This window comes from Ranitomeya variabilis, chromosome 2, assembly GCF_051348905.1.
Source record: "Ranitomeya variabilis isolate aRanVar5 chromosome 2, aRanVar5.hap1, whole genome shotgun sequence".
NCBI lineage: Eukaryota > Metazoa > Chordata > Amphibia > Anura > Dendrobatidae > Ranitomeya > Ranitomeya variabilis.
Genome location: NC_135233.1, coordinates 100,931,689 through 100,945,370, shown reverse-complemented (window position 1 = coordinate 100,945,370; position 13,682 = coordinate 100,931,689). Strand labels below are relative to the sequence as shown.

Genomic DNA, 13,682 nt, shown 5'->3' with positions numbered 1-13,682 from the left:
CGAGGTGATACGTTTTCTCGTTCTACATAAAATGCATGATTTGGTTGTTTTGGGGCTGCCATGGTTACAGACCCATAATCCAGTCCTTGACTGGAAGGCTATGTCAGTGTCTAGTTGGGGCTGTCGTGGTATTCATGAGGATTCCCTGCCTGTGTCTATTGCTTCTTCTACGCCTTCGGAAGTTCCGGAGTATTTGTCTGATTATCAGGATGTCTTTAGCGAGTCCAGGTCCAGTGCATTGCCTCCTCATAGGGAATGTGACTGTGCAATAGATCTGATTCCAGGCAGTAAATTTCCTAAGGGAAGACTGTTTAATCTATTGATACCTGAACATACCGCTATGCGTTCATATATCAAGGAGTCTCTGGAGAAAGGACACATCCGTCCGTCTTCTTCCCCTCTTGGTGCGGGATTCTTTTTTGTGGCTAAAAAGGACGGATCTTTGAGGCCTTGTATTGACTATCGGCTTTTAAATAAGATCACTGTCAAATTTCAGTATCCTTTGCCGCTGTTGTCTGACTTGTTTGCCCGGATTAAAGGTGCCAAGTGGTTTACCAAGATAGACCTTCGTGGTGCGTACAACCTTGTGCGCATTAAGCAAGGGGATGAATGGAAAACCGCATTCAATACGCCCGAAGGTCATTTTGAGTACTTGGTGATGCCTTTTGGGCTCTCTAATGCCCCTTCAGTTTTTCAGTCCTTTATGCATGACATTTTCCGGAACTATCTGGATAAATTTTTGATCGTTTATCTGGATGATATTCTGTTTTTTTCTGATAATTGGGACTCGCATGTGGAGCAGGTCAGGATGGTCTTTAAAATTTTGCGTGAAAATTCTTTGTTTGTCAAGGGCTCAAAGTGTCTTTTTGGTGTACAGAAGGTTCCCTTTTTGGGGTTCATTTTTTCCCCTTCTGCTGTGGAGATGGACCCAGTCAAGGTCCGAGCTATTCTTGATTGGACTCAGCCCTCGTCAGTTAAGAGTCTTCAGAAGTTCTTGGGTTTCGCTAACTTCTACCGTCGTTTTATCGCTAACTTTTCTAGCATTGTGAAACCTTTGACGGATATGACCAAGAAGGGCTCCGATGTGGTTAATTGGGCTCCTGCTGCCGTGGAGGCTTTCCAGGAGTTGAAACGTCGGTTTACTTCGGCGCCTGTTTTGTGCCAGCCTGATGTCTCGCTTCCCTTTCAGGTTGAGGTGGATGCTTCAGAGATTGGAGCAGGGGCCGTTTTGTCGCAGAGAGGCCCTGGTTGCTCTGTTATGAGACCTTGCGCCTTTTTCTCTAGGAAGTTTTCGCCTGCGGAGCGAAATTATGATGTGGGCAATCGGGAGTTGTTGGCCATGAAATGGGCATTTGAGGAGTGGCGTCATTGGCTCGAGGGTGCTAAGCATCGTGTGGTGGTCTTGACTGATCACAAAAATCTGATGTATCTCGAGTCTGCTAAACGCCTGAATCCTAGACAGGCCCGCTGGTCATTGTTTTTCTCCCGTTTTGACTTTGTTGTCTCGTATTTACCAGGTTCAAAAAATGTGAAGGCCGATGCTCTTTCCAGGAGCTTTGTGCCTGATGCTCCTGGAGTCGCTGAACCTGTTGGTATTCTTAAGGATGGTATTATCTTGTCAGCTATTTCTCCAGATCTGCGACGTGTGTTGCAGAGATTTCAGGCTGATAGGCCTGATTCTTGTCCACCTGACAGACTGTTTGTGCCTGATAAGTGGACCAGCAGAGTCATTTCCGAGGTTCATTCCTCGGTGTTGGCAGGTCACCCAGGAATTTTTGGCACCAGAGATCTGGTGGCCAGATCCTTTTGGTGGCCTTCCTTGTCTAGGGATGTGCGGTCATTTGTACAGTCCTGTGGGACTTGTGCTCGAGCTAAGCCTTGCTGTTCTCGTGCCAGCGGGTTGCTCTTGCCCTTGCCTGTCCCTAAGAGACCTTGGACACATATCTCCATGGATTTCATTTCTGATCTTCCGGTGTCTCAAGGCATGTCTGTTATCTGGGTGATATGTGATCGCTTCTCCAAGATGGTCCATTTGGTTCCTTTGCCTAAGCTGCCTTCCTCTTCCGATCTGGTTCCTGTGTTTTTCCAGAACGTGGTTCGTTTGCACGGCATCCCTGAGAATATTGTGTCAGACAGAGGATCCCAGTTCGTTTCCAGATTCTGGCGATCCTTTTGTAGTAGGATGGGCATTGACTTGTCGTTTTCGTCTGCTTTCCATCCTCAGACTGATGGACAGACGGAGCGAACTAATCAGACTTTGGAGGCTTATTTGAGGTGTTTTGTCTCTGCTGATCAGGACAATTGGGTGACCTTCTTGCCGTTGGCTGAGTTTGCCCTTAATAATCGGGCTAGTTCCGCCACCTTGGTTTCGCCGTTTTTCTGCAACTCTGGTTTCCACCCTCGTTTTTCTTCGGGTCATGTGGAACCTTCTGACTGCCCTGGGGTGGATTCTGTGGTGGATAGGTTGCAGCGGATCTGGAATCTTGTGGTGGACAACTTGAAGTTGTCACAGGAGAGGGCTCAGCGCTTTGCCAACCGCCGCCGCGGTGTGGGTCCCCGACTACGTGTTGGGGATTTGGTGTGGCTTTCTTCCCGCTTTGTTCCTATGAAGGTTTCCTCTCCCAAATTTAAACCTCGTTTTATTGGTCCTTACAAGATATTGGAAATCCTTAATCCTGAATCCTTTCGCCTGGATCTTCCTGTGTCGTTTGCTATCCACAACGTGTTTCATAGGTCCTTGTTGCGGCGGTACGTTGTGCCTGTGGTTCCTTCTGCTGAGCCTCCTGCTCCGGTGTTGGTTGAGGGCGAGTTGGAGTACGTGGTGGAGAAGATCTTGGATTCTCGTCTCTCCAGGCGGAGGCTTCAGTGCCTGGTCAAGTGGAAGGGCTATGGTCAGGAAGATAATTCCTGGGTGGTCGCCTCTGATGTTCATGCAGCCGATTTAGTTCGTGCCTTTCACGCCGCTCGTCCTGATCGCCCTGGTGGTCGTGGTGAGGGTTCGGTGACCCCTCACTAAGGGGGGGGTACTGTTGTGATTTTGCTTTTTGCTCCCTCTAGTGGTCATTAGTGATTTGACTCTGGAGCTTCTGTCTTTTCCTATATCCTCACCTGGGCCGTTAGTTCAGGGGCGTTGCTATATAAGCTCCCTGGACCTTCAGTTCAATGCCTGGCATCATTGAAATCAGAGCTAATCTGTTGTGCTCTTGTCCTATGATCCTGGTTCCTGTATTTCAAGCTAAGTCTGCTTCCTTGCTTTTTGCTTTTGTTTTGTTTGGTATTTTTGTCCAGCTTGTTCCAATCTGTATCCTGACCTTTGCTGGAAGCTCTAGGGGGCTGGTGTTCTCCCCCCGGACCGTTAGACGGTTCGGGGGTTCTTGAATCTCCAGCGTGGATTTTTATAGGGTTTTTGTTGACCAGATAAGTTATCTTGCTATATTCTGCTATTAGTAAGCTGGCCTCTCTTTGCTGAACCTGGTTCATTTCTGTGTTTGTCATTTCCTCTTACCTCACCGTTATTATTTGTGGGGGGCTTGTATCTTGCTTTGGGGTCCCTTTCTCTGGAGGCAAGAGAGGTCTTTGTTTTCTTCTCCTAGGGGTAGTTAGATTCTCCGGCTGGCGCGAGTCATCTAGCGATCACCGTAGGCATGATCCCCGGCTACTTCTAGTGTTGGCGTTAGGAGTAGCTATTTGGTCAACCCAGTTACCACAGCCCTATGAGCTGGATTTTTGTATCTCGCAGACTTACACGTTCCTCTGAGACCCTGTCCACTGGGGTCATAACAGTCAGTTACCACAGCCCTATGAGCTGGATTTTTGTATCTCGCAGACTTACACGTTCCTCTGAGACCCTGTCCACTGGGGTCATAACAGCTGCCTATTTAACTCCATCTGGACCTTTACTTGTTGCCTGCTGTCGTTGTATTCAGTACTGGTTCAGATCTCTCTGAGACTTCCCTTGTGACCTGTCTCCTCGTGGAGAAGCTAAGTTCATGCTAGTCCATTTTTGTTCATTGCTATTTGAAAATGTTTCTCAGTATGTTATGAGTTCAGTCCAGCTTGCTTATATGCTATTTGATTGCTAGCTGGAAGCTCTGGGGTGCGGAGTTGCGCCCCTCACATCGTGAGTCGGTGTGGGGGTCTTTTTGTATTCTCTGCGTGGATAACTTTTGTAGTATTTTATACTGACCGCACAGATTCCTTGCTATCTTCTGACTATTTAGTTATTAGCGGGCCTCATTTGCTAAAACCTATTTTCATTTCTATGTTTGTGTTTTCCCCTTAACTCACCGTTATTATTTGTCGGGGGCTGCCTACACTTTGGGGAAAATTTCTCTGAGGCAAGTGAGGCTTTGTTTCTCTCTAGTGGTAGCTAGTTTCTCACGCTTTGAACGAGGCCTCTAGGCCGAGTTAGGAACGCTCCACGGCTGCCTATAGTGTGTGGTGATAGGATCAGGATTGCGGTCAGTAAAGTTCCCACATTCCCAGAGCTTGTCCTTATTTTTGAGTTTACTTATCAGGTCAGTTCATGTGTTCTAACCACCAGGATCATAACAGATATACCAGTACCCAACTCCCCTGCTACCTTGGAAGAGATACCTAGCTCCGATGAAGGTGGGATCATACCTGAACCAGTTGACCAATCAAGTTCTGACTTTAAAGATGATACAAGACCAACAGTTTTTTCCCAGGAGGAGATGAAGGATTTAGTAAGAGACTTGAATCTTCCCAAAAATGCCACTGGGTTCCTCGGATCAAGGCTCAAAAGCAGGAATTAAATGCTATCAGGAGTGTTTTTTCATGGTTCAGACATCATGAGTTTGTTCCTTACTTTGCCCAGGAAGACAAGTTGGTTAATTGCATCGATGTCGATGGTTTGATGGGTCAATTCAAAATCCAATATGATTCAGCACAATGGCATCTTTTTATAGATTCTTCATAAAAAAGTCTCAAAGCAATTTTACTCCACAACGGCGATTTTTATGCTTCCATACCTGTAGGTCATTCCGTATACTTGAACCAAACCTACGATAACTTGGAATTGGTTCTTCGTAAACTTAAATATGAAGACCACGGTTGGCAAGTGTGAGGGGATTTGAAGGTCTTGTGCATGCTGCTCGGGCAACAACAAGCTGGGTATACCAAATACCCTTGTTTTCTGTGTCTGTGGGACAATCGAGGCCAACAAAATCACTTGACCAAGGAGAGTAGGCAGCCGAGGGTGTTCACAGTAAGTGAAAAAAATGTCCTCCAAGAAACTTTGGTACTTCTCTATTAAGTTCTTCTACCACCTCTCCACATAAAATTGGGCTTGATGAAGCAATTCGTAAAACTACTTCCAAGAGATGTGGAATGCTTCAAATACTTGGTCACCAAGTTTCCAAGCCTCTCGGAGGCAAAATTGAAGGAAGGTGTGTTCTTCAGATCAGACATTAAAAGGCTTATAGCTGATAGTTAGTTAATATTATGATGAATTCTCAAAAAGAAGGGTGGATTGCATTTAAAGAAGTCATAAAGAAATTTTTAGGCTATAAAAAAGATCCTGATTTCAAAAAGATCATCGAACAAATGCTGAAAGCATTTCAAGCTTTAGGTTGCCTGATTAGTTAAAAAGTGCATTTCCTTCATTCCCACCTTGACTACTTTCCTGACAATTTGAAAGCTGTGAGTGATGAGCAAGGTGAACGATTCCACCAGGAAATTAAAGAAATGGAAAGAAGATACTAGGGAAAATGGAGCATTACAATGATGGCAGACTACTGTTGGATGCTTCCAGATACTGCTCACATGCGTAAATTTACAAATAGGAGCCTCACAGTGAAAAACAATCAATTTTAGTGAGTGCTAGTGAGCTCATTTCAGTTCAAAAATGATTTTCATGAAAAATTTGAAATAAAATATTAATTTTATAAGTGTATTTTCATTTATTTTGCGGTATTGCCTTATTTAGCATAGTTACCTAAATTGTCAGGAGATGTGATGTGATCTATTACATTATGCATCGTTTACTTTAGTCTTCCTGTAAAGGATTACTGATCGGTGGTCATATTGTGGCGCTAGTTGGTCTGTGTAAATTGGCCCCCTAGTTGTTCTCATCTTTAGCTAGAAGTGGACTGGGTAGTTTTTGTTCTCACTGTCACCAAACCCTTTTGGAGTAAAGAGGCAGCAGGAATGGTCTTTATCTGGCCAATCTGCTACAGGAGGAAGAGATTTTAGTGTGCCTGAGGTTGCATTGAGGACTCGCTCACACTGTCATATAACAAGGCTGAATGTTATCTAATTTTTATACTATGGGGCAGAGCAGATCTGCAATTATTATCTCATGCTAATTCGGCATGAGAAATCAATCACAGTATGCTGCGAGTTGCTGCGAGACTTGGCTCACAAGCATCCATACAAGGCTATGAGTGGGTGTGAAGCATCAGACTGCACTACATTCCCTCTTGATAAAGCCTACGTGAAATGCAAGTCAGGGGGTGGACCTGGTTCCTTTGCATTCTGTTACGCTCATCATGGGTAAGCTATTAGGCTACTAAATGCACTGTAATTCCCCCTTCTCTTTTTCCTTTGTGGGGGCATTGGTCACTGTGACAGCCTAAGGGGAACACATTATGAGAAGGACATCCATTATTAAGGTGAACATTGATGTCATGTGAACAGCATTTACATTTGATGTCAGTAAGGTTTACAGTGTTTTGTATTAGTACCATGGTGATGGTTATTAATCTTCATGCCTGGGACCCACTTGTCTCTTACTAGGGTATGTTGTTTATTCTATGATTGTGTTTTTAATTGTGATAAAATTTTGTAGGAATAAAATTTATATCTTTTTTATCTACTTTTTGTGTATGGAACTGTTTCTTATGGGTATTGGGAGTATACACTGATTGTCCGGTTACTTCATGGGTAGATATATTAAATCACTTGGATTTCACTCTTTATTTTATGGGACCCATGATCTTTCTGTGAGTTTGATTACATATCTAAGTGCAGTCCGATGTACTCACACACAGGCAATGAGTCACGGGTTTACCGCAACAGAGAGGAGCCAGAAGACCACAGCGTCTGATTTCTCTTACTCCTGTACTGATTAGAAGCACTTTACCTTTATATTAAATGGTGCAGGTTTCTTTTAGCAGTGCAGGGCTTAATCTGCTCAGTTGAGAGCTCCTGGAAGCATTCCTGCATTAAAGGGAACCTGTCACCCCCAAAATCGAAGATGAGCTAAGCCCACCGGCATCGGGGGCTTATCTACAGCATTCTGTAATGCTGTAGATAAGCCCCCGATGTATCCTGAAAGATGAGAAAAAGAGGTTAGATTATACTCACCTTGGGGGGGCAGTCCAATCTGATGGGCGTCGCGGTCCAGTCCTGGGCCTCTCATCTTCATAGGATGACATTCTCTTCTTGTATTCACGCTGTGGCTCCACCCAGGCGTACTTTGTCTGCCCTGTTGAGGGCAGAGCAAAGCACTGCAGTGCGCAGGCGCTGGGCCTCTCTGACCTTTCCCGGTGCCTGTGCACCGGAGCCACAGCGTGAATACAAGAAGAGAATGTCATTGTAAGAAGATGGGAGGCCCCGGACCGGACCGCGACGCTCATCGGACCGGACCGCAGAGGGACCGCCCCTGGGTGAGTATAATCTAACCTCTTTTTCTCATCTTTCAGGATACATCGTGGGCTTATCTACAGCATTACAGAATGCTGTAGATAAGCCCCTGATGCCGGTGGGCTTAGCTCATCTTCAATTTTGGGGATGACAGGTTCCCTTTAAGGAAGGAGCACATTGAGTTACTGAAGTAGAAACAGAGACCAAGAAGTTCAGAAGAGCAAGAGTTTTACCCCCCAAAACCAGAATGACATAGTGTTGAAAGAATGCTAATTACTGTATATATTGCATCAACTACTATTTACTACTGTTTAATAGTGCATGAGTTTCTGTCTCCAGCAACAATGCTATATTGCCAATTATTCACTGTTAAAAAAAACAGGAAGGTCCTGCTCACTCAGTGTGCGTGTAGCTGAAGCACATTCTTTTGTTTTCACTTTGCAAGCTGACAGACACGATGCTAAGATTCTTCCTAAGTTATAAGAAATATCAGTTGTAAGCTGTGTTATCTTTGTTCCTGAATAGCCATATATTCACTGTTGAACGGTTGGACAATACAGTCATTAATCTGCTGCCAACAGGATATGGACCTAGAGACCCAGAAACCCAAAGACCAAGAGAGCAGCACAAAGTAGAAAGAACAACAGTGTACTAAAAAGAAGAAGCAAAGATGGTCACCAGCAGCAACTTTATGAAGTTCCCAGTGCCAAATCTGACTAACCAGAACTACCAATCCTTTAAATTCAAGGTAAAGATACTGCTGATAACAGAAGGTACGTGAAAATACATGTAAGAGTCTAGACTTGACCTACTACCAAAAGACTTGGTAGAGAAGAATAAAACAGCACAAAGAATTCTCTCTCTTAATATACTGTAGATGATGAATAGATTGTGCAGTTATGTAAATGGGCTTGAATATGTGGTTTGAAGGAGAGATCAGTGTAAAGGATTACCCCAAGACAGCGAGCTTGTGGGACTGGGGAGAGTGGGCAGCCGTTTACTGTAATGGATAGGTTCTTTGGGAGGGTCGCGTGAGATGGGGGAAAGTGTTGTGAATTCCATTGTCGGGCTCCCTCCTGTGGTCGTGAATGGTACTTTGGTGAGTTCTGTCCTTGGACACCCTCTGGTGGCTTTAAGTGGAACTGCTGATCTTTGAGGTTGGCTTTCTCAGCTGCCCTCGTTTATTTCTGCTGCTGGCTTCCCTATGGCGATGTATCTGCCATACAAAAATTTGTGGATTACATTAATAATAACGATTTCAACATAAAATTTACGTTTGTGCATGCAGTTTCCAAAATTTCATTTCTTGATTTGGAATTGACAGGGATTCCTGATGAGTTGGTATCTACACGTACGTTTACAAAGCCAATGGCAGGGAATACGGTGCTCCATGCGAAAAGCAGCCATCCTAGGCATACAATCAAAGCCATCCCCGTGGGGGAATTTACCAGATTGAAGCGGAATTGCAACAACAATAGTAATTTTAATAATGATTTATTTCAAGCAGGGAATAAATTTAGAAAGCGGGGGTACCCTAACTGGATGCTCAATAGAGCATTAAATGTTGCCAAACAGAAGAATCAGTCAGATCTTTTAGATGTGGAATCTAGCCATAAGAAAAATAAAAACAAAAATGACATCCATAAAAATGTGGCAACTAAGCCATATGTCTGTCTACAATTTAGCCCGCAATTTAATGAGATCAAAACAATTATTAATCGGGCTATTCCAATTCTTTTTGAAGATCCCACTCTTGCTGGATTGTTAAATAATGGTTGCAACGTTGTAGCAAGAAGGGCACCTACGCTAGGTAACATATTATCCCCTAATTGCTTTATGTCCAAACAACCTAATAGCACCTGGCTTAGTTGTACGGGTTGCTATAAATGCAATATCACTAATTGTACTACCTGTAAGCATTTAATAGTTACAAAATTGTTTGGTACTAGGGGTATGGAAAATAAATATAAAATTAAAACTTTTATTAATTGTAACACACGATTTGTAGTATACAAAATAGATTGTATTTCCTGTGATAAATCATACATTGGTTGCACAATCAGAAAACTAAAAAAACGCATCTCTGAACATTTGTACAACTAGCAGCAATCGTATCGTTTCCTCAGCAGCGAGACATTTCATTGAAATGCATTCACGCAGTACTGATTCCTTAAGAGTAACGGGCATTGAAAAAATAAAAAAACCTCCACGGGGAGGAGACATGCATAGGTCTTTACTCACACGGGAAGCCTTTTGGATGTTTAATTTGGGTACTAGATTTCCGCATGGTTTAAATAAAAAAAGTGAACTTATGTTTCACTATTAGAGATGGTAAATTGCAGTGCAGGCATAGATTCATGTATTTATATATTGCATATATTTTCTAATGTTTCCAACTATGCTCAGAGTAGGTGGGGCGACCTGGTATGGTTTTTGCATTGGGAACCAAGAGTTTAAAGATATTGTCCTTCGGATAGGTTATCAATATAAAAGCCCCTTTTTTGTGTTTTTTCTGTCTTTTTTTTTTTTTTTGTATATATGGGATTTATTGTATCTTACCATTGTATATGTGTATATATATTGTTTATATTTTTTAGAATATCTGGCAATGATCTATATGTGTTTGTGATTCAAAGTACTGTTGGTCAGGTGAGCTCCTTTTTTTTTTGCTTTACCTTTCCATTGGTAGGTCAGTCCTTCTTATACAGGATGGACTGCTGAGCAGATGAGCTGTGACAAAGACCGTATGGTCGAAACGCGTAGCTTTCTTCACTTGTGATATGGCATTGTCCCAGGAGTGTGTCCTCTACTATTTTATATGATGGATTAAAGTTTTACATTTTATCAAAGAAGCTGGAACATTTTTCTCTTTTACTTGGATTTGCATCACGTCGAGTCAGGACGAAGTTCCGTGCTTCTTGCATATATCGGTGAGCTGGCTTTTTTTCTTTCTTTGTACTTATTCCCTATTTAACTCTGCCCAGGTCGTTAGTTCATGCCAGTTGTCAATGTCTCAGTACTGGTTCAGATCTCTCTTGGATTTCTCAGATGACCTGTCTACTCCAGCAGAAGCTAAGTCCTCGCTAGTCCATTTGCTGTTCATTGGTTTTTGAATATATTTCTCAGTACATGCTATGTTTCTAGTCCAGCTTGCTATTATGATATTTCCTTGCTAGCTGGAAGCTCTGGGGGTGCAGAGCTGCACCTCCACACCGTGAGTCGGTGTGGAGGTCTTTTTGCACATTCTGCGTGGTTTTTGTAGTTTTTAATACTGACCGCATAGTTCCCTTTCCTATCCTCTGTCTGTCTAGAGAAGATTCGGCCTCCTTTGCTAAAATCTGTTTCATTCCTGTGTTTGTTACTTCCTCTTAACTCACAGTCAATATTTGTGGGGGGCTACCTTTACTTTGGGGAATTTCTCTGAGGCAAGGTAGGCTGCTATTTCTATCTATAGGGGTAGTTAGCTCTTAGGCTGTGAAGAGGCGTCTAGGGAGAGTTAGGTACGCTCCACGGCTATTTCTAGTGTGTGTGATAGGATTAGGGATTGCGGTCAGTAGAGTTACCACTTCCTCAGAGCTTGTCCCAGGTTTTTCCATTTTAACCATCAGGCCATTTCGGGTGCTCCTAACCACCAGGTCCATAACAGTACAGCTGGCCAACAAAGTGTTAATGCATCTCAAAAGAGGGAAAAGAGAAGTTCTGAGTCAATTTTTTTTTCTTTGCTGCTTGTTTTGTCTTTCTTTTCCCCTTAACCTCTGGGTGGTTCAGGACTCAGGTGTGGATATGGATATTCAGGGTTTGTCCTCTTGTGTGGATCAACTCGCTGTTAGGGTACAAAGTATTCAAGATTATGTAGTTCAGAATCCGATGTTAGAGCCTAGAATTCCAATTCCTGATTTGTTTTCTGGGGATAGATCTAAATTTTTGAATTTCAAAAATAATTGCAGACTGTTTCTTGCTCTGAAACCCCGCTCTTCTGGTGACCCTACTCAGCAAGTAAAGATTGTTATTTCTTTGTTGCGTGGTGACCCGCAAGACTGGGCATTCTCCCTTGAGCCAGGAAATCCTGCATTGCTTAATGTAGATGCATTTTTTCTAGCGCTTGGATTGCTTTATGACGAACCTAATTCTGTGGATCAGGCAGAAAAGATCTTGCTGACTCTATGTCAGGGTCAGGATGAAGCAGAAGTATATTGCCAGAAGTTTAGAAAGTGGTCTGTGCTAACACAATGGAATGAGTGTGCCCTGGCAGCAATTTTCAGAAAGGGTCTTTCTGAAGCCCTTAAAGATGTTATGGTGGGGTTCCCCACGCCTGCTGGTCTGAATGAATCAATGTCTTTGGCCATTCAGATTGATCGGCGTTTGCGTGAGCGCAAAGTTGTGCACCATTTGGCGGTGTCCTCTGAGCAAAGGCCTGAGCCTATGCAATGTGATAGGACTTTGACCAGAGCTGAACGGCAAGAACACAGACGTCAGAATGGGCTGTGGTTTTACTGTGGTGACTCTTCTCATGCTATCTCTGATTGTCCTAAGCGCACTAAGAGGTTCGCTAGGTCTGTCACCATTAGTACTGTGCAGCCTAAATTTCTCTTATCTGTTACTCTGATTTGCTCATTGTCGTCCTACTCTGTTATGGCATTTGTGGATTTGGGCGCTGCTCTGAATTTGATGGACTTGGAGTTTGCCAGGCGCTGTGGTTTTTTCTTGGAGCCTTTGCAGATTCCTATTCCCTTAAGGGGGATTGATGCTACGCCATTGGCCAAGAATAAACCTCAGTACTGGACTCAGCTGACCATGTGCATGGCTCCCGCACATCAGGAAAATATTCGCTTTTTGGTGTTGCATAATTTGCATGATGTTGTCGTGTTGGGTTTGCCATGGTTACAGGTTCATAATCCAGTACTGGATTGGAAATCAATGTCTGTGTCTAGTTGGGGTTGTCAAGGGATACATACTGATGTTCCTTTGATTTCAATTTCTTCTTCCACTCCTTCTGAAATTCCTGAGTTTTTGTCGGATTACCAGGAGGTATTTGATGAGCCCAAGTCCAGTGCCCTACCTCCTCATAGGGACTGTGATTGCGCTATTAATTTGATTCCTGGTAGAAAGTTCCCTAAGGGCCGACTGTTTAATTTATCTGTGCCAGAACATGCCGCTATGGGGAGTTATGTAAAGGAGTCCTTGGAGAAAGGACATATTCGCCCGTCTTCGTCACCGTTGGGAGCAGGGTTCTTTTTTGTGGCCAAGAAGGATGGCTCTCTGAGACCCTGTATAGATTACCGCCTTCTTAATAAAATCACGGTCAAATTTCAGTACCCTTTGCCTCTGTTGTCTGATTTGTTTGCTCGGATTAAGGGGGATAGTTGGTTTCCCAAGATTGACCTTCGAGGGGCGTATAATGTTGTGCGTATTAAACAGGGCGATAAATGGAAAACAGCATTTAATACGCCCGAGGGCCATTTTGAGTACCTGGTGATGCCATTCGGGCTTTCTAATGCCCCATCTGTGTTTCAGTCCTTTATGCATGACATCTTCCGGAAGTATCTGGATAGGTTCATGATTGTATATTTGGATGATATTTTGGTCTTTTCGGATGATTGGGAGTCTCATGTAAGGCAGGTCAGGATGGTGTTCCAGGTCCTTCGTGCTAATGCGCTGTTTGTGAAGGGGTCTAAATGCCTCTTTGGAGTTCAGAAGGTTTCCTTTTTGGGCTTTATTTTTTCCCCTTCTACTATCGAGATGGACCCTGTTAAAGTTCAGGCCATTTATGATTGGACTCAACCTACATCTGTGAAGAGTCTTCAGAAGTTCCTGGGCTTTGCTAATTTTTACCGTCGCTTCATCGCTAATTTTTCTAGTGTGGTTAAGCCTTTAACTGATTTGACGAAGAAAGGCGCTGATGTGGTGAACTGGTCCCCTGCGGCCATTGAGGCTTTTTAGGAGCTTAAACGTCGTTTTACTTCAGCCCCTGTGTTGCGTCAGCCAGATGTTTTGCTCCCTTTTCAGGTCGAGGTTGATGCTTCTGAGATTGGGGCAGGGGCTGTTTTGTCTCAGAGAAGTTCTGATGGCTCTTTGAT

The 13,682-nt window shown here is 43.6% G+C and overlaps 1 long non-coding RNA gene across 2 annotated transcripts in view; it reads left to right on the top strand.

Annotated features, from left to right (window-relative positions):
* The first annotated feature begins 6,482 nt into the window (after positions 1 to 6,482).
* Positions 6,483 to 13,682, top strand: part of LOC143809144 (uncharacterized) — a 33,678-nt gene continuing 26,478 nt past the window's right edge. Inside the window, exons 1-2 of one of the 2 annotated variants that reach the window (XR_013222098.1) lie at positions 6,483 to 6,513; positions 8,131 to 8,378. This is a non-coding gene — a long non-coding RNA (uncharacterized LOC143809144). Of the gene's footprint in view, positions 6,514 to 8,055; positions 8,379 to 13,682 lie in introns of those variants that run through there. The other variant, XR_013222097.1, reaches the window with a different exon arrangement.